Below are 23,687 nucleotides of genomic sequence, written 5' to 3' on the forward strand. Positions count from 1 at the left end.
TGTAACAAATGAATCATATTAATGTTATTAATAGAAGAAATTGTACAGGGTATGCTGGGAATATTGTGCTCTTTGCAAGTTTTCTGTAAATCTAGCTTCCAAAATAAAAACTTCATTTTAAAAATTTTATTATAATTTAGGCAACATAAGTCAAAACAGTGTTTAATGCCTATGCTTTGGGTCTTCAGAGTCTCATCTTCGTTTAAAGAAAATCATTTCAAGATTAATGTTACTAACTAAGGAAGTGAATCTGTTGCCTGTAAGAGTTCTTATTTTATTTTAATCAATTAAACATCTTGACATTATTCATAAGACTGAAGATGCTAAGGATTCCCCATCCACTGCTTCAAATATTTGCATGATAATGCCTAAAGAAACAATTGTGCTCATACAGATACCTATATCTGAAATTGTTGTACATGACAAATTATGAAAATTACACCAGTTCCTTGACCCTCAGAGGTTAGTTTATTAGATAGTCCATGTCAATCAGATAATGACTATGAAAATATATTTTACACAAAAAATTATATACATATATATATCAGTGAAAATAATTTTAACATAACAGCATTTAAGTCAATCTCAGAAGAGGAAAATCTGTAGATCTCAATATTTTACAGATTCATTTTTAATCAAGGTTTTTGATCTACTTTGAATTGACTTTTGTGTTTGGTGTGAGTCACAGATCCAGTTTCTTTTGTTTGCTTATGTTTTTTTCACATTTCCCACCACCATTTGTTGAAAAGGCTGTCTACTTTATCTAGATTTGTTTTTCATACATTATCTGTCCATAGAGCTGAGGGTTTATCTCTGGCTTCTCAATTTTAATCAATTGGTCACTTTATCCTTATTCTAGTACCATGCTGCTTTGAATTTTCATTGCTATATATTTGTTCTATAATTTCATATAAAAATGCTCTGCTTCTCAATTTCTTCTTTATTTTTTTCTGAATGGCTTTGGCTATTTGAAGTGTTTCCTTCTAAATCCTTGAAAACTCATTGGAATTTTGGTGGGGAATGGCATTGTATTTGCACACAAATTTAGGTATGAAAGTCTCTTTGGAAATTTTAATTCTTCCAGTTAAGGACATCATTTTTTCCTGTTTTATGATGTCCTCTTCTATTTCTTTTGTAAGTAACCTAAAGTTTGCAAGATAAAGCCCTTTTTATGTCTTTTATTGATTCCAGGGTCCTTATTGTTTTTGATACTATTCTATTTTATTTATTTGTTTAATTGAATCACCATGAGCTACAGTTACAAAGCTTTCATGTTTGAGTTTCAGTCATACAATGATTGAACACCTATCCCTCCACAAGTGCACATTTTCCACCATCAATGTTCTCGTACTCCCCCCTTACCGTCCCACCCTTCTCTCCCTGCCTCTATGGTAGACAATTTCCCCCATACTCTCTCTATTTTTGGGAATTATGATTTGCAAAACAGATACTGAGAGGCTATCACATTTGGTCCTTTCTACTTTCAGCACACATCTCCCACTCCAATGATCCCTCCAACCATCATTGACTTAGTGATCCCTTCTTTATTCCAGCTTCCTTCTCCCCCAGCTCATTAGGCAGACTACCAACCATGGAGCAATATTTCTGCCCTGTCTCTACTTGGATGTCAGTCTCATTATGTTATTTTATATTCCACAACTGAGTGCAGTAATTCTATGTCTGTCCTTCTCTTTCTGACTCACTTAGCATGATACTCTCCATGACCAGCCACTAATAAGCAAATTTCATGACTTCATCTTTCCTAATAGCTGCATAGTATTTCTTCGTGTAGATGTACCAAAGTTCTGTTCTCGGGCACTCAAGTTGTTTCCAGATTTTGGCTATTGTGAACAGTGCTGAAATGAACATACAGGCGCTTATGTTATTTCTAATGTGCTTTTTTTATGCACCCTCAGGATATATTCCTAGAAGAGGTATTGTGGAGTCATATGGAAGCTCAATTTCTTGTTGTCTTAAAGAATGCCCATATTATTTTTCAAAAAGGCTGAACGAGTTGGCATTCCCAGTAACAATGAAAGAGTCCCTTTCTCCCCACATCCACACAAGCGCTGGTTGTTCTTGTTCTTTTTGATGTGAGCCTGGCAAGCAACCGAGAGTATCTCGCCCGAACAACAAAGCCTGGAAAGCTACCTGTGACATATTCATATGCCAAAAACAGTAACAACAAGTTCTCAATAGATGAACAATGGGAGGACAGTGATACAGTGCTACAGTGCCAGTGTCTGTGGTGTGAGATATCTCATTGTTGTTTTGATTTGCTTCTCCCTGAATATTAGTGATGTAGAGCATATTTTCATGTGCCTTTTGTTATTTGAATTTATTTTTATTTTTAAAAACGGGATCTGGAGCGATAGCACAGTGGGTAGGGCGTTCGCCTTACAAGCGGCCAACATGGCCGACCTGAGTTCGATTCCTCCGCCCCTCTCGGAGAGCCCGGCAAGCTACCGAGAGTATTCGATATGCCAAACACAGTAACAACAAAGTCTCCAATGGAGACGTTACTGGGCCCGCTTGAGCAAATCGACGATCAACGGGAGGGCTTTTGCCTTTACCTTTTTATTAGTGAAACACCATGAGATACAGTTGTAGACTTACAAATTTTTGTGCTTGGGTTTCAGTTATACAATGATCGAATACCCATCCCTCCACCAGTGCCCATTCTCCACCAGCACCAGTCCCAGTATCCCTCCCACCCTCCATCCCCCCATCCCACCCTACCACTGTGGCAGGGCATTCCCCTCCGTTATCTCTCTCCTTTTGAGTGCTGTGGTTTGCAAAAGAGACATTGAGTGGCAATCTTGTTCGGACTATAGTCTACTCTCATCACGCATTTCCCATCCTGAGAGGAACCTCCCAACACCCTTTATTTGGTGCTCCCTTCTCTATCTGAACTGCCTTTCCCCCTAGCATGTGCGGCTGTCCTCAAAGCCATGGAATAATCCTCCTGGTACTTATCTCGGCTATTCTTGGGTGTTAGTCTCCTATTTTGTTACTTTATGTTTCCCAGATGAATGCAATCTTTCTATGTCTATCCCTCTCTTTCTGACTCATTTCACTTAGCATGATACTTTCCATGTAGTATGTAAATTTCATGACTTCATCCTTTCTGACAGCTACATTCCATTGTGTAGATGTACCAAAGCTTCTTTAATCAGTCATCCGTTCTTGGGCACTCAGGTTTTTTTCCAGATTCTAGCTATTGTAAACAGTGCTGCAATGAACAGACAACTGCAGATGTTGCTTCGACTATACTTTTTTGCCTCTGCAGGGTATATTCCCAGGAGTGGAATTGCTGGGTCAAGTGGGAGCTCAATTTCTAGCTTTTTGAGAATCATCAATACTGTTTTCCAGAAGGGCTGAACCAGTCGACATTCCCACCAGCAGTGAAGGAGGGTCCCTTTCTCGCCACATCCGCACCAGCATTGGTTGCTTTTGTTCTTTTGGATGTGGGCCAGTCTCTGTGGTGTGAAATGATATCTTGTTGTTGTTTTGATTTGCATCTCCCTGATGATTAATGATGTAGAGCATTTTCTCATGTGTCTTTTAGCCGTTCAGATTTCATCTTTGATGAAGTTTCTGTTCATTTCGTCGGCCCATTTTCTGATAGGGTTGGATGTTTTCTTCTTGTGGAGTTCAACCAGTACTTTGTATATCCTTGATATCAACCCCTTGTCGGATGTGAATTTGGCGAATATCCTTTCCCATTCTGTTGAATTTCTTTTTTAAGGAAGCTTCTGTTCATTTCTTCTCCCCATTTTTTGATGTGGTTGGAGTATTTTTTTTCTTGTATGATTCTACTAGTGTCTTGTATATCCTAGATATTAACCTCTTATCAGATGGACATAGGGTAAATAATTTTTCCCATTCTGTGGGCTCTCTCTGTATTTTGGTCACTGTTTCCTTTTAATTGCAGAAGCTTCTTCATTTAATGTAGTCACATTTGTTTCTGTTTGTTTGCACTTGTTTGGTCAGTGGTGTTTCATCCTTAAACATGCTTTTAGCTTCAATTTCATGGAGGGTTCTGTCTACATTTTCCTTCATGCACCTTATGGATTCAGGTCTGATATTGATGTATGTAATCCACTTTGATCTTACTTTTGTTCCTGGACTTAAACAGAGGTCAGAGTTCATATTTTTGGCAGGTAGCTTGGACACTATTTTAAATGGATTAGTCTTTTTGATATCTTTCTTTTACAGTTCATTATTTGAACATAAAATGTATTGAATTTTTGTATATTAATCTTGGAACATTGTATGCCTAAAACTCTATTAGTGACAGCTTTGTAAATCACTGTGTCTAACCAAAAAGTTAAAAAGATGGAAGTCACGCCCCTCTGCAGCCACAGTTGCCCAGATCAGCACTTAGTCCAAAGGGGACATTTCCTGCATTTTTAGAAACACAGAAACTGGTAAATGGGAGTCAAACTGTGACTTCAATATCTGCGCCAAAGTGTAGGGCCCCCCCAGGTAGACCAATGGCAGAAGGTGTGGCTACTCCAACTACAATAGGTCAATATTCCATTAGCCTATTCCAATCAGCATACCCCCAAAACTCACAAAAATAATGGTAAATGGAAGAATTAGTAAAAACCAATATATAAGTAACAGTAAGTTCACACAAAAGAACATGTGCCCTGAATCAGGCTCCACACAAGTCACACAGGAGCACCAAAGAGGAGGCAATGTTCTTGAAGAGGTAAGAAGAGATGACCCTTCACTGAGCTCCCCCAAGAGTCCTTGATAGCAGTTAGAGGGAGACACTGATAGTGAGCTGGAAGGATCAATCTCCAGACTACCACAGCATCATGGGGAAACAGCATGGATCCCCACCATGAGGAGTGGATGAAGACAACAGCCCTGAAGTCTCAACAAGGAATACCCACATATATAAACTCTCTGATAAAGAATTCAGAGATGAAACAGTGAGGATGTTTAGAGAAGTCAAAGAATGGACATCCAGTAAAATACAGAAGGATATGAAAGAAACATTGGAACAGACATCCAATAAAATGCAGGAGGAAATGAGAAAAGAAATAATAAAACTATAAAAAATCATTAATAAAAAATTTGGTAGATGAAATGAAAAACTCAATGGGTGCCCTCAACACTGGAGTTATAACAGTTGAAGACAGAATCAGCAAGCTTGAATATGAGCTACAGAAAATCTCCAAGCAAAAGGAGATGGAAAAAGACCTCTAAGTAGTTTAGGTTGGGCAAGATAAATATGGGATGAATTCAAGAGGAACAACATAAGAATCACTGGAGTTCAAGAAAGGCCGGGGAGGCAACCCCAATGAGGTAGAAACCGCTAAAGACATCATTGCTGAAAAGTTTTCACTGCTGGAGAATGATGTAGGCATCCAGATCCAAGAAGCCCGAAGGGTACCAGCTAAAAGAGATTCTAATAAATGACTCGAAGACATAGCCTAATAAGTATGTAGAATACCATAGAAACATAATACTGAAAGCAGCAAGATCAAAGAAGGAAATTAAATACAAAGCAACATCCCTTAGATTTACAACAAACTTATCAGATGAAACCCTCTGGGCCCAAAGACAGTGGTGGGATATAATGAATGAAAAAACTCAATGAAATGAATACCTCACCAATACTTTTCAACTAGACTCTCATTCAGATCTGAAGGAATGTAGAGTACTTCATGGATAAACAACAGCTCAGGAAATTAATAGACTCAAAACCAACTTTAAAAGAAGGACTGAAGGATCTACGGTAAGACAAGACAAACTCTACAAACATAAAAACTTCTACAGAAAGATGGCACAAAATCCTATAACAATAAATCTCAAGAAACACAGAGTATCAAAATGTGTTAAAAAAATGAATCCCCCATTCGGCTGCCTATAAGAGATACATTTGAACAGTTGGAGCAAACAGACTCAAAGTCAAACTCTAGAAAACAATCCTTCAAGCAAACAATTCTTTTAATAAAGTTGGGGTGGCCATACTAGTATTTAACAACATAGATTTCAGTCTGGAAAAGATCAGAAGGACAGTGAAATCAGGGGATTTGTATGTAGCAACGTCTGTAGCACTGTCCTCCCATTGTTCATCGATTTGCTTGAGCAGGTCCAGTAATGTCTCCATTGTGAGACTTATTGTTACTGTTATGGCATATCGAATACATCACAGGTAGCTTTCCAGGCTTAGTCGTGCAGGTGAGATAATCTTGGTAGCTTGCCAAACTCTCAAGAGGGGCAGAGAACTCGAACCCAGCTCGGCTGGACTGACTGCGTGTAAGGAAAAGTGTCCTAATGCAGTGGTAATTGCTCCAGCACAAGGGATATGTATCACTTGATCACTTGACATCCCGTTACTCATCGATTTGCTCTAGTGGGTGCCAGTAACATCTCCACCTCGACCCTGTCAACCCAATGGCATCTACTTGCTTCAGGAACACGAAGAACTCAAACCTCAGGGTCTTGACGAAGAAGTCTGACCATCTCATAGGTGGGCGGCCACGCAATCTTTTTACGTCCCGTGGAATCCAATCTATAATGGCTCTAATCCAGCTGTCTTCTCAAATTGCATTACGTGTCCAGAATCCCTGATTCTTGGCCATTGACAGAGGTCGGAAATCCGGATTCTTTCTCTCATTTGAGTGACATGTGATACTCCAAGCATAGCTCTTTCGATTCCTCTTTGGGAGACCCGAATAGCGTTCAAATCCTGTTTTCATAGGGCCCAGGTCTCTGAGGCAGATGTTAATGCAGGAAGAACAGTAGAATCGAAGGGATGTGCCCGGAGCCAGAGGTTCTTTGTCCTCTTAGCTATTTCTTCAATTCTCTTGAAGGTATTTGAGCCACTCTCTTCCTCCTGCACAACACAGGTGCCAGGTCATTTATCATGTTGAGTTCTCTACCAAAGTACACAGAACTGTTGCATTCGGAGATGTTCATTCCATTGAGAGCAAATGGAATGTCAGGAACGAGACTGTTTCTCATAAACATCATCTTCGTGAGATTAAGCCGTAGCAAATACCACTTTGGCTAATGTTTGGTGTTATTAGAACGATGTCATCAGTGAAGTGGAGTTGGTGTAGTTCCTGACCATCAATCTTCACTCCCATTCCTTCCCATTCCAGTCATCGCATGACGTTTTCTAGGTGGCATTGAAGAGTTTCGGTGAAATAGTATCACCCGGCTGAACCCCTCTCTTGACATGGATGATCACTTCCTTGTAGAATGGTGAGGTTCTTGTAGAATGGTGAATCCGTAATACAGCTCACAGAGGATCCTGATGTATTGAGTTTGAATGCCCTGTTTGGTTAGGGCTTCAATGACCACTTCAGTCTCAATATACTCAAAGGCCTTCTTTAAATCAATGAACGTTAGACAGTGCAGCGTCTTGAACTCCCGAGAAACCTCAATGACTTTGGTTATCATGTGAATATGATCAATCATGCTGAATCGTTTTGGGAACCTGCCTTGCTCACATGGTTGTCCTTCATCTAGTGTTCTGCTAATCCTATTCAGGATGACTTGAGTGAATAGCTTGTAGATGACAGACAACATGAAGATTGGGTTGCAAATATCGTGGATGTCTCCCTCCTTGTACAGTAGTACTGTCCTGCTGGTTTTCCACTGGATGGAACCTTGCATTCATACACGTAGCGTGGGAAGAGCCAAGCCAGTGTATTGATGAGTACAGATGGCAGGTTCTTCAGGTGTTCAGATCTGACCTTGTCTGGCCCGGGTGCTGTTTGCTTCTTTACCGATGAAATGGTGTGTTGGATTTCAGAAAGGAGAACACTGGATACGACATATCCATCCTGTGGAATTTGGTATGTGGCCAGATAGACATGGCTATTGAAGAGATCCGATTAGAAGTCATGGATAATCTTCTCCATTGCCCTTCTGGAAGATGTGATAGATCCATCAGGACGTTGGAAGGCAGTCATCTTGGTCTTATATTTGGTGAAGGACAGGCGGGCATTGCGAATGCTTTTCCTGGCTTCTGCCGTATCACCCAGCACTCCTGTTCTTCTCTCTTTGAGGTCTTCCTTTATTGCTTCTCTGCACTGCTTTGCAAGCTCGAACATTCGCTTGTGGTTGCCTGAGGCTTACGCCAAGCCAAATTGGCAAATGAGCTCGAGAGTTTTCGAAGACACGCGTCTTTTGGTGGCTATCTCTCTCTCGGTGTTCCTTGCACAATCATGGAGGCACTGAACCAGTCCATTGTATTCCCCGTTAATGTTTTCAATGACTGCATCTTCCCATGTTGCCTCAATAGTGCCAATGAGCTCCCAATTGGTGGTCATTCTGGGAGTTCTTTTCTTAAACTTTGCAGCCCTTTCTCCCAAATCTGTGAAGTAGAATTTCTCCACGAAGAATATGGTGGTCTGATCCTGTTGGAATTTGGGGACAACAAAAACATTGGTCAGGCAAAACCGTTGATTGAATATCATGTGGTCAATTTCATTTTGGAATCGTCCACCGGGAGATTCCCATGTCCAACGTTCATATTGGTTTTCTGTAACTCTGAGTCACCATGGATGGTCTTGGTCGACATAATGAACTCAAACAGTCTCTCACCCTGTTCCTTTCATCCTAGACCATGTGTCCCAATGTGGAGTTCTTTGGCTGACCTTCTCGGTCCTATCTTAGCATTAAAATCATCAACAGTGATCTTGTAGAAGGTATGGTCTTCTTTATAGAACTTCTACAGCTCCATGTAGAATTCAATTTCTTCTTCATCATAATTGTATGATGGTGCTTAGACAATGAAGATAGAAACTGCCGGCAGTGAGTCACATCTCTTCAAGTGTAATATCCAATTTGGGTTGTTAGGTATTTGAATGAATCAATGATAAGGTCAAATTTATGTTGACAAGGCCACCAATACCACCGATGCCTCTTTTGTCACATGTTCCAAAGAAAGTTCTTCTCCAAGTGTCAAAAACTGCATAATGTGATTGATTCCTTCTTGTCTCGGTCCGATCAATGATGCCATACTTGATCTTTCACTCTTGTATAATCAGGTTCTCAATGGATGTATCTGTTGCCAGTGTATGTATATTGAAAGTACAGACAATCACTTTTGTCCTTCTTCATTTTGGCAGCCTATTTCGACCTTGATATTTTATCAGCCTCTCCTTCCTCATCCTTCTTAATGCTGCTGTATTGGTGGCTCTTTCTGGGTCAGGGGAATGAGACCCATTGTATTTACTGGTTTTGTCATATCAAATATGCCACAGATAGCTTGCAAGGCTCTGCCGTGTGGGTGGGATATTTTCAGTAGCTAGCCAGGCACTCCGAGAGGGATAGAGTCTTTTGGGTGGCCTCTAATCGCCCTTGCAGGTGTTCCCTGTTTCAAACCATATTTGAACTGTATCACATACGGTGCAGAAATCTTGGAAGATGGGTATTAAGTGTCTTATTGATGTGTCTGCTTCCAGAAATCGTCCTGGAGTGTGGTAGCACCCTGGTGGAGATAGTGGAGGATATCAGGGAGAAATCACAGTACTAAACATATACACACCAATGAGGGGCAAAATACTTAAAACAGCTGCTAATAACAACTTCAAGGAGTACATTGGTGGCAATACAGTAGTAGTTGAAGACTTCAACACTGCCTTGTCACCTCACTGATCAATGAAATGATCAATGAAATGAAACCTCAGCAAGGAAATGCTGGCTCTGAAGAAAGAAATGGATGCGAGATGGCTAGTGTGTGTGTATATGCATATATATGCATGTATGTATGTGTGTATATATATGTGTGTATATATATGTATACTGCGTGTGTATATATACACATACAGGGCTTTTCTTTATCCAAAAGTTGAATAGTTGAATATATATTCTTCTCCAGTGAACCTGGAACATTCTTCAGATAGACATGATGGGCCACAAAGCACACCTCAATAACACCAAGAAGATAAAATATGTATAAATCTTTGAAACCATGATGCACTGAAAATAGAAATTAATCATATACAGAAATGTAGAATAAAATCAAACATCTGAAATTAAAGAGCTCACTGCTGAACAACCAGTGCATTAGAGAGAAAGTCAAAGAAGAAATAAAAAGATTCCTGAAAACATTAATCACTTAATCACTTAATCCCCGTTATTCATCGATTTATTCGAGCGGGTGCCAGTAACGTCTCCATTCATCCCGGTTGCGTGCTAGCGTAGCCCAATGGTATCTGTTCGTTTTAGGAACATGTAGAGCCTCAAACCGATCATTTAGGGTCTTGACGAAGAAGTCTGACCATCTTATAGGTGGGCGTCCACGTGATCTTTTGATGTCTCGTGGAATCCAATCAGTAATGGCTCTAGTCCAGCGGTTGTCTGTAAACCTCATTACATGTCCAGCCCATCTGATTTTTGATGTCTTGGCAAATGAGACAGCGTCCCTGATTCTTGAGCGTTGACGAAGATCAGAACTCCGGATTCTATCTCTCATTTGAGTGAATCGTGATATTCCAAGCATAGTTCTTTCGATTCATCTTTGAGAGACCCGAATAGTGTTCTCATCCTGTTTTCGTAGGGTCCAGGTCTCTGAGGCATATGTTAATGCAGGAAGAATAGTGGAATCAAAGAGATGTGCTCGTAGCTGGAGGTTCTTTGTCCTTTTAGTTATTTCTTCAATGCTCTTGAAGGCATTCCAAGCTGCTCTCTTCCTCCTGTGTAACTCAGGTGCCAGGTCATTCATCATGTTGATTTCTCGACCTAGGTATATATAACTGTTGCATTCGGAGATGGTGGTTCCATTGAGAGCGAATGGAGCGTCAGGAACAAGGCTGTTTCTCATAAACATTGTCTTCGTAAGATTCAGCTGTAGTCCGACCTTTCCACACTCACGGTCAAAGTCTGCAAGCATTTGTGCCGCTTGGCTGATGTTTGGTGTTATTAGAACGATGTCATCAGCAAAGCGGAGGTGGTGTAGTTGCCGACCATCTATCTTCACTCCCATGTTTTCCCATTCTAGTCGTCGCATGATGTTCTTGAGGGTGGCACTGAAGAGTTTGGTGAAATGGTATCACCCTGCCGAACCCCTCTCTTGATATGGATGATTACTTCTTTGTAGAATGGTGAGATCTTGGTAGTGAATCCGCAATAGAGTTCACGAAGGATCCTGATGTATTGAGTTTGTACGCCTTGATTGGCTAGGGCTTCCATGACCGCTTCCGTCTCAACAGAATCAAAGGCCTTCTTTAAATCAATGAACGTTAGACAGAGCGGCATCTTGAACTCCCTAGATACCTCAATGAGCTTGGTTATTGTGTGGATATGGTCAATGGTACTGAATCCTTTTCGGAATCCAGCTTGTTCACATGGTTGTCCTTCATCTAGTGTTCTGCTAATCCTATTCAGGATGACTCGAGTGAATAGTTTGTAGATGACAGACAATAGGCAGATTGGGCGATAGTTGCCAATGTCGTGGATGTCTCCTTTCTTGTATAGTAGTACAGTCTTGCTGGTTTTCCATTGGGATGGAACCTTGCATTCAGACAGGTAGCATGTGAAGAGTCGAGCTAATGTATTGATGAGTACTGATGGTAAGTTCTTCAGGTGTTCAGGTCTGATCTTGTCTGGGCCAGGTGCTTTTTGTTTCTTTACCGACGAGATGGCATGTTGGATTTCGGAAGGGAGAACATTGGGAATGACATATCCATCATGTGGTATGTGGTATGTGGGCAAGTGGATGTGGCTATTAAAGAGATCTGAGTAGAAGTCATGAATAATCTTCTCCATTGCCCTTCTGGAAGATGTGATAGATCCATCATGATGTCGGAGGGCAGTCATCTTGGTTTTGTAGTTGGTGAAGGACAGGTGGGCATTACGAATGTTTTTCCCAGCTTCTGCTGCATCTATCAGTACTGCTGCTCTCCTGTTTTTGAGGTCATCCTTGATGGCTTTTCTGCACTGTTTTGCCAGTTCGGACGTTTGCTTGTGGTTGCCTGAGGCACGTGCCACGCCACGTTGGCGAATAAGTTCAAGAGTGTTCGAAGAAAGACGGTTTTTTGTGGTTATCTCTCTCTTGGCATTCCTTGCACAATCATGGAGGTGCTGAATCATTCGATCGTATTTCTCATCAATGTTGTCAATGATGGCATCTTCCCATGTTGCTGCAACAGAGCCAAAAAGTTCCCAGTTGGTGGTTGTTCTGGGAGTCTTCTTCTTAAACCTTGCATTCTTTTCTCCTCGTTCTGTGAGGTAGAATTTTGCACGAAGAAGACGGTGGTCTGAGCCCGTTTGGAATTTTGGGACAACAGCAACATCGGTTAGGCAAAACCGCCGATTGAATATGATGTGGTCTATTTCATTGTGGAATCGTCCATCGGGAGACTCCCATGTCCAACATTTAGATTCAGCCTTTTGGAATTGTGAGTTACCATGGAAGGTTTTGGTTGACATGATGAACTCAGACAGTCTGTCACCTTGTTCGTTCCATTCCAGGCCATGGGTTCCGATGTGGAGTTCATCGACTGATCTTCTTGGTCCTATCTTGGCATTAAAATCACCGACAATGATCTTGTAGAAGGTGTGATCTTCTTTATAGAATTTCTCCAGCTCCATGTAGAATTTCTCAGTTTCTTTTTCACCATAACTGGATGTTGGTGCATAGACAACAAAGATAGAAACTGCCGGTAGTGAGCCACATTTATTCAAGTGTAATCGTCCGATTCGGGTTGTTAGGCATTCAAATGAATCAATGCTTGTGACTAAGTTTGTGTTGACAAGGATACCGACACCACCGACACCTCTTTTATCACATGTTCCAAGGAACAGTTCTTCTCCAGTGTCGAAAACAGCATGATGGGATTGATGTCTTCTCGTTTCGGTCAGACCAATGATGTCGTACTTGATCTTTTGTGCTTGTACTATAAGGTCTTCAATGGATGCAGCAGATGCCAGCATACGAGCATTAAAAGTACAGACAATCATTTTTGTTTTTCTGCGTTTTGGCAGCCCATGTCTGCCTTGGTGTTTTATCAGCTTCTCCTTCCATATCCTTCTCGACTCTGCATAATCAGGGTTAGGGAAATGAGATCCATTTATTACTGGATTTGGCATATCAATTTGGTCTATTTGGCATAGACCACGGATAGCTTGCCAGGCTCTGCCGTGTGGGTTGGATATTTAAGGATATTTAAGGTATCCTGAAAATTTAGAGAAAATTAAATTAATAGTCGCGCTGAAAACATTAGCAATGTTTAATTTTATTACTGTTAGTAATGATCATTATTTATCATTTATAATACTAATTATTTATTATTTATAATACAAATATCACTGTCACTGTGTTCCCGTTGTTCATCAATTTGCTCGAGTGGCACAGTAACATCTCCATTGTGATAATTGTTACTGTTTGGCATATCGAATATGTCATGGGTAGCTTGCCAGGCTTTGCTATGCAGGCAAGATACTCTCAGTAGCTTGCTGGGCTCTCCGAGAGGGGCGGAGGAATCGAACTTGAATCGGCCATGTTGGCCACTTGCAAGACCTTACCTGCTGTGCTATAGCTCCATTCCAATAAAAATATAATTTATAATTATTAGTAATAATTAGAGCACTTTAGGAAGAATGCAATTGTAAATTTCTTATTTTTTGAAATATATATAAAACCTTTCAACTAGCAAATAAGCCTTCCATTTTATTAAAGTTGAAATTCACATGAAACAATAGCTTCTTCCCGCCCCAAATAGCTTAAAGCAATCTGTGGGAAAAAGAAGATGGAAGGCATTATCTCTTCCAACTTCAAACTGTACTACAAAAAGGTAGTAATTAAAAGAGCATAGTATTGGAATATTAAATATGTAACGGGTAGCTTGCCATGCAGGCGAGATACTCTTGGTAGCTTGCTGGGCTCTCCGAGAGAGGCAGAGGAATCAAACCTGGCTCGGCCAGGCCGGCGGTTCGCACAGGGCAAAAGCCCGACCACTGTGCTTTCGCTCCAGCATTCTGACACAGACCCTCAAATATATGATCAATTTAATCTTTAATAAGGGATCAAAAAATATGTTATGGTGTAACGAAAGCCTCTTTGACTAGTGATTCTGGGAAAACTGGACAGTTACATCTTAAAAAACAAACTTAGACACCATGTATGAATGTCAGACCAAAATGAATTAAAGAGCTCAATATCAGACTTGAATCTATAAGGTACATGGAACAAAACATGGGCAAAACACTCCACAATATTGAAGCTAAAGGTATCTTCAAAGATGAAACACCACTGACCAAGCAAGTGGAAGTAAAGATAAGCAAATGGGGTTAGTATCAAAGATATACAAGGCACTGGTAGAAAACATCCAACCCCATCAGTAAATTGGCAGGAAAAAATGAACAGAAACTTCCTCAAAGAAGAAATCTATAGAGGCAGGCTGGAGAGGAGTTGGGGGTGGCGGGCAAAAAACTGGGAAAACCGTGTTGGGAAATGTATACTTGATGGAGGGATGGGTGCTAAAACAATGTATGACTGAGATCCAATTATGAATAGCTTTGCAATGGTCTGTCTCATGGTATTTCAATAAAACATTTTTTAAAAAGTGTAATGAACAATACAATGTTAATATTTTTTGAGAAGATCTAAAATTTCAGAAGTAATGTGCACTGCTTGGGGTATCCATATGTAGTAAAGTTATAGTGAAAATTATAGGATTACTAGGAAAATAAATAAAAGGGACACACAAGAGCCTTTGCAAGGAACTGGCATGCTTCTTATACTGAGGGAAGTGACAAGCTTACATTGTATTGGTAATCTGAAGTTTTACATATTTAAACAAGTAATAAAATTTCTGCTTAAATTCACTTATAGCAATTCTATTAAACATGTAATAGTCACTTCATATTCATTCCCAAACCTGAAGAACCATTCTTGAACCTCTTCGTTTTCTGAGAACTGGAGATGAATCAGGAATCTTAGCTTTGAAAAAATGAAGGAGATGTCCTTACCTGTCTTTAAGCAACTGAGTCATTTTGGCATCCAAAGAAGAGTGAATAGATGCTTCTAAGTAATGCAGCGAACAAACTTTAGCTGATTTTAAAATTAAAATTCCCTCCATGTTCTCCGATGTCTCAGTATCAGGCCCATGGCAATGAGACCTCTTCCTGTTAATGGAAAGATTAAAGTGAAGGAAAATATCCTTTGAAAAGCAAACTTTGGAGCAGCAAAATGAAAATGGCAACAAAAAAAGGGGGCACTACAATTTATGGTGTTTTAGGTTGTCAGTAACAATATATAGGTTTGTCTATACCATAGGCAATTATTTGCATATGCAACAGCAGACATCTGTGCTGTGTAACACCAATGTGATGACTCATATAATATCTGTTACATGTGGTACATGTGTCCCAGGTAGAGAAACTAACTCTGGGCTAAATCAGTTGGATTCATCAGATGCTTCTAATCCAGACTCATGGTTGATTTGATTCTTGTAATACATAAAGGGTAAGATTAAACGTGATTATTTGTTAATTTTTCATGGATAAAATGACAGATAAAAACTATGCGTTATTATGAAACTTTATTTTAAATTGTTTACTTTTACATTTTATTAAGACACCACAATTTACAAAGTTGTTCATAATAGCAGTGTTTCAAACGTTCAATAGCACTGTTTGGAACGTTCAATACAACATTCCAAACCAATTCCACCACCAGTGTCACCTTCCCGCCACCAACGTTCCCAGTTCTCTCTGGTACAACCCCTTGACCACTAGAGGCCGGTGGGCCAATAGGGTGCACCCCACGTCCCAACATCCCTGGGAACCAAGCTATTGCCAGAGAACCTGACATTCCCAAGAATAATCACTTAATCACTTAATCCCCGTTATTCATCGATTTATTCGAGCGGGTGCCAGTAATGTCTCCATTCATCCCGGTTGCGTGCTAGCGTAGCCCAATGGTATCTGTTCATTCTAGGAACATGCAGAGCCTCAAACCGATCATTTAGGGTCTTGACAAAGAAGTCTGACCATCTTATAGGTGGGCGTCCACGTGATCTTTTGATGTCCTGTGGAATCCAATCAGTAATGGCTCTAGTCCAGCGGTTGTCTGTAAACCTCATTACGTGTCCAGCCCATCTGATTTTTGATGTCTTGGCAAATGAGACAGCGTCCCTGATTCTTGAGCGTTGACGAAGATCAGAACTCCGGATTCTATCTCTCATTTGAGTGAATCGTGATATTCCAAGCATAGTTCTTTCGATTCCTCTTTGAGAGACCCGAATAGCGTTCTCATCCTGTTTTCGTAGGGTCCAGGTCTCTGAGGCATATGTTAATGCAGGAAGAATAGTGGAATCAAAGAGATGTGCTCGTAGCTGGAGGTTCTTTGTACTTTTAGTTATTTCTTCAATGCTCTTGAAGGCATTCCAAGCGCTCTCTTCCTCCTGCGCAACTCAGGTGCCAGGTCATTCATCATGTTGATTTCTCGACCTAGGTATATATAACTGTTGCATTCGGAGATGGTGGTTCCGTTGAGAGCGAATGGAGAGTCAGAAACAAGGCTGTTTCTCATAAACATTTCTCTTCGTAAGATTCAGCTGTAGTCCGACCTTTCCACATTCACGGTCAAAGTCGTTCAGCATTTGTGCAGCTTGGCTGATATTTGGTGTTATTAGAACGATGTCATCAGCAAAGCGGAAGTGGTGTAGTTGCCGACCATCTATCTTCACTCCCATGCTTTCCCATTCCAGTCGTCGCATGATGTTCTCGAGGGTGGCACTGAAGAGTTTTGGTGAAATGGTATCACCCTGCCGAACCCCTCTCTTGATATGGATGATTACTTCTTTGTAGAATGGTGAGATCTTGGTAGTGAATCCGCAATAGAGCTCATGAAGGATCCTGATGTATTGAGTTTGTACGCCCTGATTGGCTAGGGCTTCCATGACCGCTTCCGTCTCAACAGAATCAAAGGCCTTCTTTAAATCAATGAACGTTAGACAGAGCGGCATCTTGAACTCCCGAGATACCTCAATGAGCTTGGTTATTGTGTGGATATGGTCGATGGTACTGAATCCTTTTCGGAATCCAGCTTGTTCACATGGTTGTCCTTCATCTAGTGTTCTGCTAATCCTATTCAGGATGACTCAAGTGAATAGTTTGTAGATGACAGACAATAGGCAGACTGGGCGATAGTTGCCAATGTCGTGGATGTCTCCTTTCTTGTATAGTAGTACAGTCCTGCTGGTTTTCCATTGGGATGGAACCTTGCATTCAGACAGGCAGCGTGTGAAGAGTCGAGCCAATGTATTGATGAGTACTGATGGTAAGTTCTTCAGGTGTTCAGGTCTGATCTTGTCTGGGCCAGGTGCTCTTTGTTTCTTTACCAACGAGATGGCATGTTGGATTTCAGAAGGGAGAACATTGGGAATGACATATCCATCATGTGGTATGTGGTATGTGGGCAAGTGGATGTGGCTATTAAAGAGATCTGAGTAGAAGTCATGAATAATCTTCTCCATTGCCCTTCTGGAAGATGTGATAGATCCATCATGATGTCGGAGGGCAGTCATCTTGGTTTTGTAGTTGGTGAAGGACAGGCGGGCATTACGAATGTTTTTCCCAGCTTCTGCTGCATCTACCAGTACTGCTGCTCTCCTGTTTTTGAGGTCATCCTTGATGGCTTCTCTGCACTGTTTTGCCAGTTTGGATGTTCGCTTGTGGTTGCCTGAGGCATGTGCCAAGCCACGTTGGCGAATAAGTTCAAGAGTGTTCGAAGAAAGACGGTTTTTTGTGGTTATCTCTCTCTTGGCATTCCTTGCACAATCATGGAGGTGCTGAATCATTCGATCGTATTCCTCATCAATGTTGTCAATGATGGCATCTTCCCATGTTGCCGCAATAGAGCCAAAGAGCTCCCAGTTGGTGGTTGTTCTGGGATTCCTCTTCTTAAACCTTGCATTCTTTTCTCCTCGTTCTGTGAGGTAGAATTTTGCACGAAGAAGATGGTGGTCTGATCCCGTTTGGAATTTTGGGACAACAGCAACATCGGTTATGCAAAACCGCCGATTGAATATGATGTGGTCTATTTCATTGTGGAACCGTCCATTTATTTTTATTTTTATTTTATTTTATTTTATTATTATTATTCCCAAGAATAACACAGATTAATTGGCCTTGATTTACAGATGGCTGATGACTTGAGATGTGGGAAACAGACCTCTGTGCATGTTAGCAATACTTCAGCCTTGCCTCTGCCTTAGAGCATCAAGGCCAGTTCAGCTTCTGCCAAGTCATAACAATACCCTGCTTCCCTCTGCCACCTGCTTGTTAGTGCACACAGACAGTCTCCCTCAGTTTCTATTTAATAAACTTTGTCATATGTTGAGTCTATGGAAAAGCAGGTGACTTTGTCTCAGCCATGCTAAAAGATGATCTATGAGCAACCGTTTTCTTAGATGCTGGGATAATTTCAATTTGTCAGCCCTGGGGTCTCCAGGAATTGGATAATTACACCCTCCAGCTGCTTAGCCAGCCCTCTTGTCAGGCACATAACATTTATTTCACATTACTTGCTTCAACAAAATTTAAAGGCATGGCAAATTGAATATCAGAAAATGAATCAATAAATGTCAATTTGTTTTGATTGATTGCCAAGTGATTTTTAACTAGTTTAAATAAGACATTAATTCATTGTCAAAATATACATAAAAATCCCTTAGTAAGCTAGTACCTTTATTAATAGAGTAGAGAGCAATCTAATGCATCATGTGTGAGTTCCATACTCAGTGCCATTTGTTGGGAAGTTTGTACTGTCCTTTAGAGAAACTTATTTAATGCTTCTTGAAAAACTGTCTTCAAAGGTGTTATTCAAATCCCTAAGCTGTTGCCCATTGATAAATCTCCATATCCTTTCTTCAAATATGACTGATAGTCTAGTTGGATAGCGTATTCTAGGGAGGTACTCGTTTCATTGATTTTTTTTCTACTAGATACCTCTAAACTCTTCTGGCTTGCAGAGTTTCATTTGATAAATATTCTGTATGTCTGATGAGCCTTCCTTTGTTCAAGTTCCTGTTTGGATCTTGCTGCATTCAATATTTTTTTTATCTATTTTTATTTTATTGAATCACTGGAGCAATAGCACAGCAGGTAGGGTGCCTGCCTTGCAAGCAGCCAACGTGGCCGACCCGAGCTCGATTCCTCCGCCCCTCTCAGAGAGCCCGGCAAGCCACGGAGTGTATCTTGCCCACATGGCAAAACCTGGCAAGCTACCCGTGACACATTCGATATGCCAAACACAGTAACAGTTGTCACAATGGAGACGTTACTGGGCCCTGCTCGAGCAAATTGATGAACAACGGGAAGACAGTGACAGTGTGAGATACAATTGCAAAGCTTTTGTGGTCAGGTTTCAGTCATACAATGTTTCAACATCCATTTCTCCACCACCAATGGCCCCTGTATCTCTCTGCCACCCCCATCCCTGCCCGACTATATGGCAGGCAATTTTTTCTCTGTCTCTCTCTGTCTCCATGCTTCTTTTTTTCCCCTTTATTTTATTTTATTTTTTTTACAGTTGTAGATTTACAATTTTTTGTGCTTGGGTTTCAATTATACAATGATCAGATACCCATCCCTCCACCAGTGCCCATGCTGCATTCAATATTTTATCTTCAACTTTTGTCACGTTGAGTACAACGTGTCTTGTAGTTTTTCTAGTTGAGTCTATTTTCACTTTTGAGCCTCTTGGATCTTGGTGCCTATAATCCTCAATTCTGGGAATTTCTTATGGATAATTTCTTAAGCTATTTTTGTTGATTACATTTGCGTTCCTGTCCCAGTGTGAGTCATTGGGATGCCAGTGATTCTTACATTGCTCCTCTTGAATTCACCCCATAGTCCTCTGGTTGCTGCTCATGTCTTTTCAAACTATTTGCTACCTTCTGCTTCCAAGTACTTTTCTCCTAATCTTGGAGTTCCTCGATCATTTGCTCAGCTGCTGTTATTCTGCTATTCAGAGCTTCTCTTGACTTTAAAAAAATCACCCATCATGTATTTCATTTCTGTTATTTCCATTTGTATTTTTTCATTGTGACTCTTAGATGTTCTTGTGCTTGGCTGAGTGCCTGTGCTATCATTTCTTTGAACTCATTGAATATCCTCATCATAATGTCACTAAAGACACTGTCTGAGGATTTCCTGGTGTTGTTTACATCTTCAGTGATAATATCTTCACTCATTGGGTTTGGTGGGTTTTTAAGTTTTTCCCATTGGTTTTCTAGTGTTCTTTGTTGTGCTGAGTGTGAGTCTTTGCAGCTAGATCCCCTGGAAGACGTTGACGATTAATGAAGATACTGAGGTTTCTCTCCTTCTTCTCTGCCTGTCTTCACCAAGTGAGAGGAAGAATAACCATGAGCAACGTGTAATTTGTTTAGTAGGTCTGTCTTGTGGCTGCATAAGTGGCCTTGCATTTCAGAAGTTGTGATACGAACCTATTATTCTGACTCAGATTGCTTGTAGAGGCTGCTGAGTGTTAGTTGGAAGGGAAGGGATTTGCCTCCCATTCTGGATTAGACCCAGAGATGTCAGCCAAAGGCAATTCTTACTTGGACTGGCAGAGCAACTGGAGAAGGTCAGGAAAGACTTTTTCCAGTTCATTTTTTTATCATTTATGTGGTTACAAAAAGTATAAAGTCGGAAAATGATACAACCATTTGACTCTTGATGGTGAAGCCAGAGAATGCAATGGAAGCTGAAAGGAAAGATGGAACCGTTGAAAGAATAACTGAATAATTATGAGATCATTTTTATTCATACTCAACTGAATTATGAAGAGGCATCACCCAATTGCAATTAGAAGTCTCATGAAAAGATTGCATACTAAAGATATATTTTGTCCCACCGTGGCAGGAACAGAGATAAAAATAAATGGTAACTCAGATGTAGCATGTGAATTGGAAATAGTAATTCAATGTAGAACCTCAGAATATTTGATCTGTGCCTGAGAAATGGAATGAAAACTTTTGGAATTTGATTACAATGCTCGTTAGCCTCCCAATTGGATCTGAATCTACCCTTTTCATCAGTGCTTTGTTTTTTTAAGATTAATTTGAGCATCTGAGTCTACTTGTAGTGTGAGGCAGACAGACAGGAGGGCATTAGGGGGCTGTGTCTCTTGCTCTTGCTGATGCTCAGTAAAAATATACAGAAGGCCATTGTCTGGGGGAAGTGCCTAAACCCAAATGAAGCAGATCAATGAGCTGTCTATGCCTCTACACAGAACAGTGGGTCCACTATTAGTCACTGAAAGCATTATTTTTCTCATCAAGGCAAGGTTCCCCTATCAACATAACAGCTATATGATTTTGTTTTCCTAGTTTTAAAGCAGGGTTTATCCATACTAAGATTGACCCTGCCATGAAGGCATGTCAGAATTATGTGGATTATATACAAAATGCTGAGAATTCCTGGAATGCAGTAATATGAGAGGCATGCATACCAAACAATCATGTATATAAATAATGAGGGGAAATTCCCATCAGAGACGGAGGATTTCCTATTTCACTATCAGGATAACTGGCAAATTTTATTAGCTTCAACTTCACCATCTGTCAGAGTTTTTGTATTTTGTATGCACCATAGTTAGAAACAAAATGTCAAAGAGAGACTTGGCTTGGCCGCTTTTGTGATTGCTAATGGTTTAGAACATTTACTATGTTTTAGGCACTGTGCTTGATAGTTCTATGGTCAAATATGTGTTGAATTTCTAAAGAAAGTCATACAGTGGAACACATATCATGAAAATTCTTTTCCAAATCATTATCTCAATATTAAAATATAATTGCCAAAAACTTGTGTGGGAAAGGCAGAATTACAGACTCAGAGAAAGCAATAACTTTTATCCATACTAAGAATATATATTAAGAATGTATGTATGTCTATATAATATATCATATATTTTATGAGGCTAATACTGAAAGCCAGGAAAAACAACAACAAAAAGAATATTACATGTGAAGTCATCAATCTCCTTTTAACTTTATATTTCCATCTGTAACTGTGGTGCTTTCAGAATCCAGAACCTCCAAGAGCTGGTGGAGTTGAAGCAAATAAAATCTACTCACCCATTGTGGCAGCAAAATAGTGTTGTGGTTGTGCATTGGCCCTGGTGCCTTCTCTGTGATAATATCTCACAGGTTCTGAATGAGTGATGAAGACCATTTTTCTTGAAACCCACCAACCAGGAGAACCATGAGGAAAATATATTAACTACCCTATCTCCGTCTCTACTGCTTTCAGAGCATTTTTGCTGTGTTAAAAGTTATCACCTTTGATGACCAAGAACTGTGAAGCAGATGCTGAGCCTGGCTGGCCCTCTGTGTCCTGATTCCAAAGTCTGGCACCCGGATTCCAAAATCTGGCACCCAGAGGCAAGAGTGGCTAGTATCTTTGATACAGCATCTGCCCGGGTCCTGGTTGTGGTAATTGGCTTCCCTGACATTATCTGACCCTTATTGAGGACATGCCATATTGACTTCATCCACCCACTCACCATCTTCCAATGGGGTAAGTTCCCACTGCCTTCAAGACTTAGTAGAGTGATTTTAAACAGACTCAACTACTTGGAGGCTGAGGAGAGTTTCTCCAGAGTAAAAAGTGGAAGCTTCCGGGCCTCCTCTGGCTCCCCACAGCCCATAGAGACTTGTCTTCCATCAACTTTAGTTTGCAGTGCGATCTGAGGTGAGACTGGGGGGAATAAATGTACTTCACTCTCATTGCACATTTTAGTGTCAACTGAGTTCTAGTCTGAAGTTCAGTTTGACCTCAAATGTTCTGGACCTACTATTTTAATCACAGCTAAAACATTTGTAGTCAGTAATGTATGACAAATACACACTGAGAGGTTAAGGTCTGTTTGCATTTCTCTGGTTCAGAGCAATCCTATGAAGTATGTCTCACCTTTCTCCTTACATGTAGAGGAGATTTAGAAAAATCTTCAAAGATCCCATAGCTAAAAAGCGATTGATCAATCCCTCAAATCAATCCATAATTATATCAGCTGCCAGCACCAGCAAGATGAACTGCAATGCCTCAAGATGCATTCTCATGCTTGCAACATGCCCAACATTTCTTCCCTAGTCACATCCTCTTCTTTGGAAAATAGCACATTGCCCCACTTGGCTTCAGTTAACTGCAGGAATGCATGTGTGAATCAAGACATCTCAGTTTCTTCAGTCAAGAATTTGGGATTATGGAACAGACACTGAGTCAATCAATTGTTTCACTCCTGGAATGATAAACTCCAATGGAGATGAAATTGGAGTCAATATCTTGGTATTTTGAAACCTCGGGCACACACATTTTTGGCTGAGTATTAGATATTAAAGAGCATTATGACAGAAGACACAGCAGAAGGGGATAAAAATCTCATTTTTATCAGCATGCTTTATTCAGATGGAGAAAAAAATAAACAGAGAAGAGAATCATAAACTGTTGGATAATATTGGTATGTCCTTGTTCCTCCTGCAGGGAGCTTAAGTTTATTGAGTTACTCCCACAGCAGTACTCCTGAGGCACACCCAATTCCATCAGGCACTAACAATCCTATTTTACCTTTCTCTTTCCTTTATATCCTTTGCATGGTTTATTTAGTGATGTACTTTTTGTATAGACACAGGTAGATAGTTGATGCTATGCTTTTTTAACATGGGAGTTAATTGACAAAATAAAATTTATTCCTGGGCATCCAT

This window comes from Sorex fumeus, unplaced genomic scaffold (genome assembly GCF_029834395.1).
Source record: "Sorex fumeus unplaced genomic scaffold, SorFum_2.1 ptg000072l, whole genome shotgun sequence".
NCBI lineage: Eukaryota > Metazoa > Chordata > Mammalia > Eulipotyphla > Soricidae > Sorex > Sorex fumeus.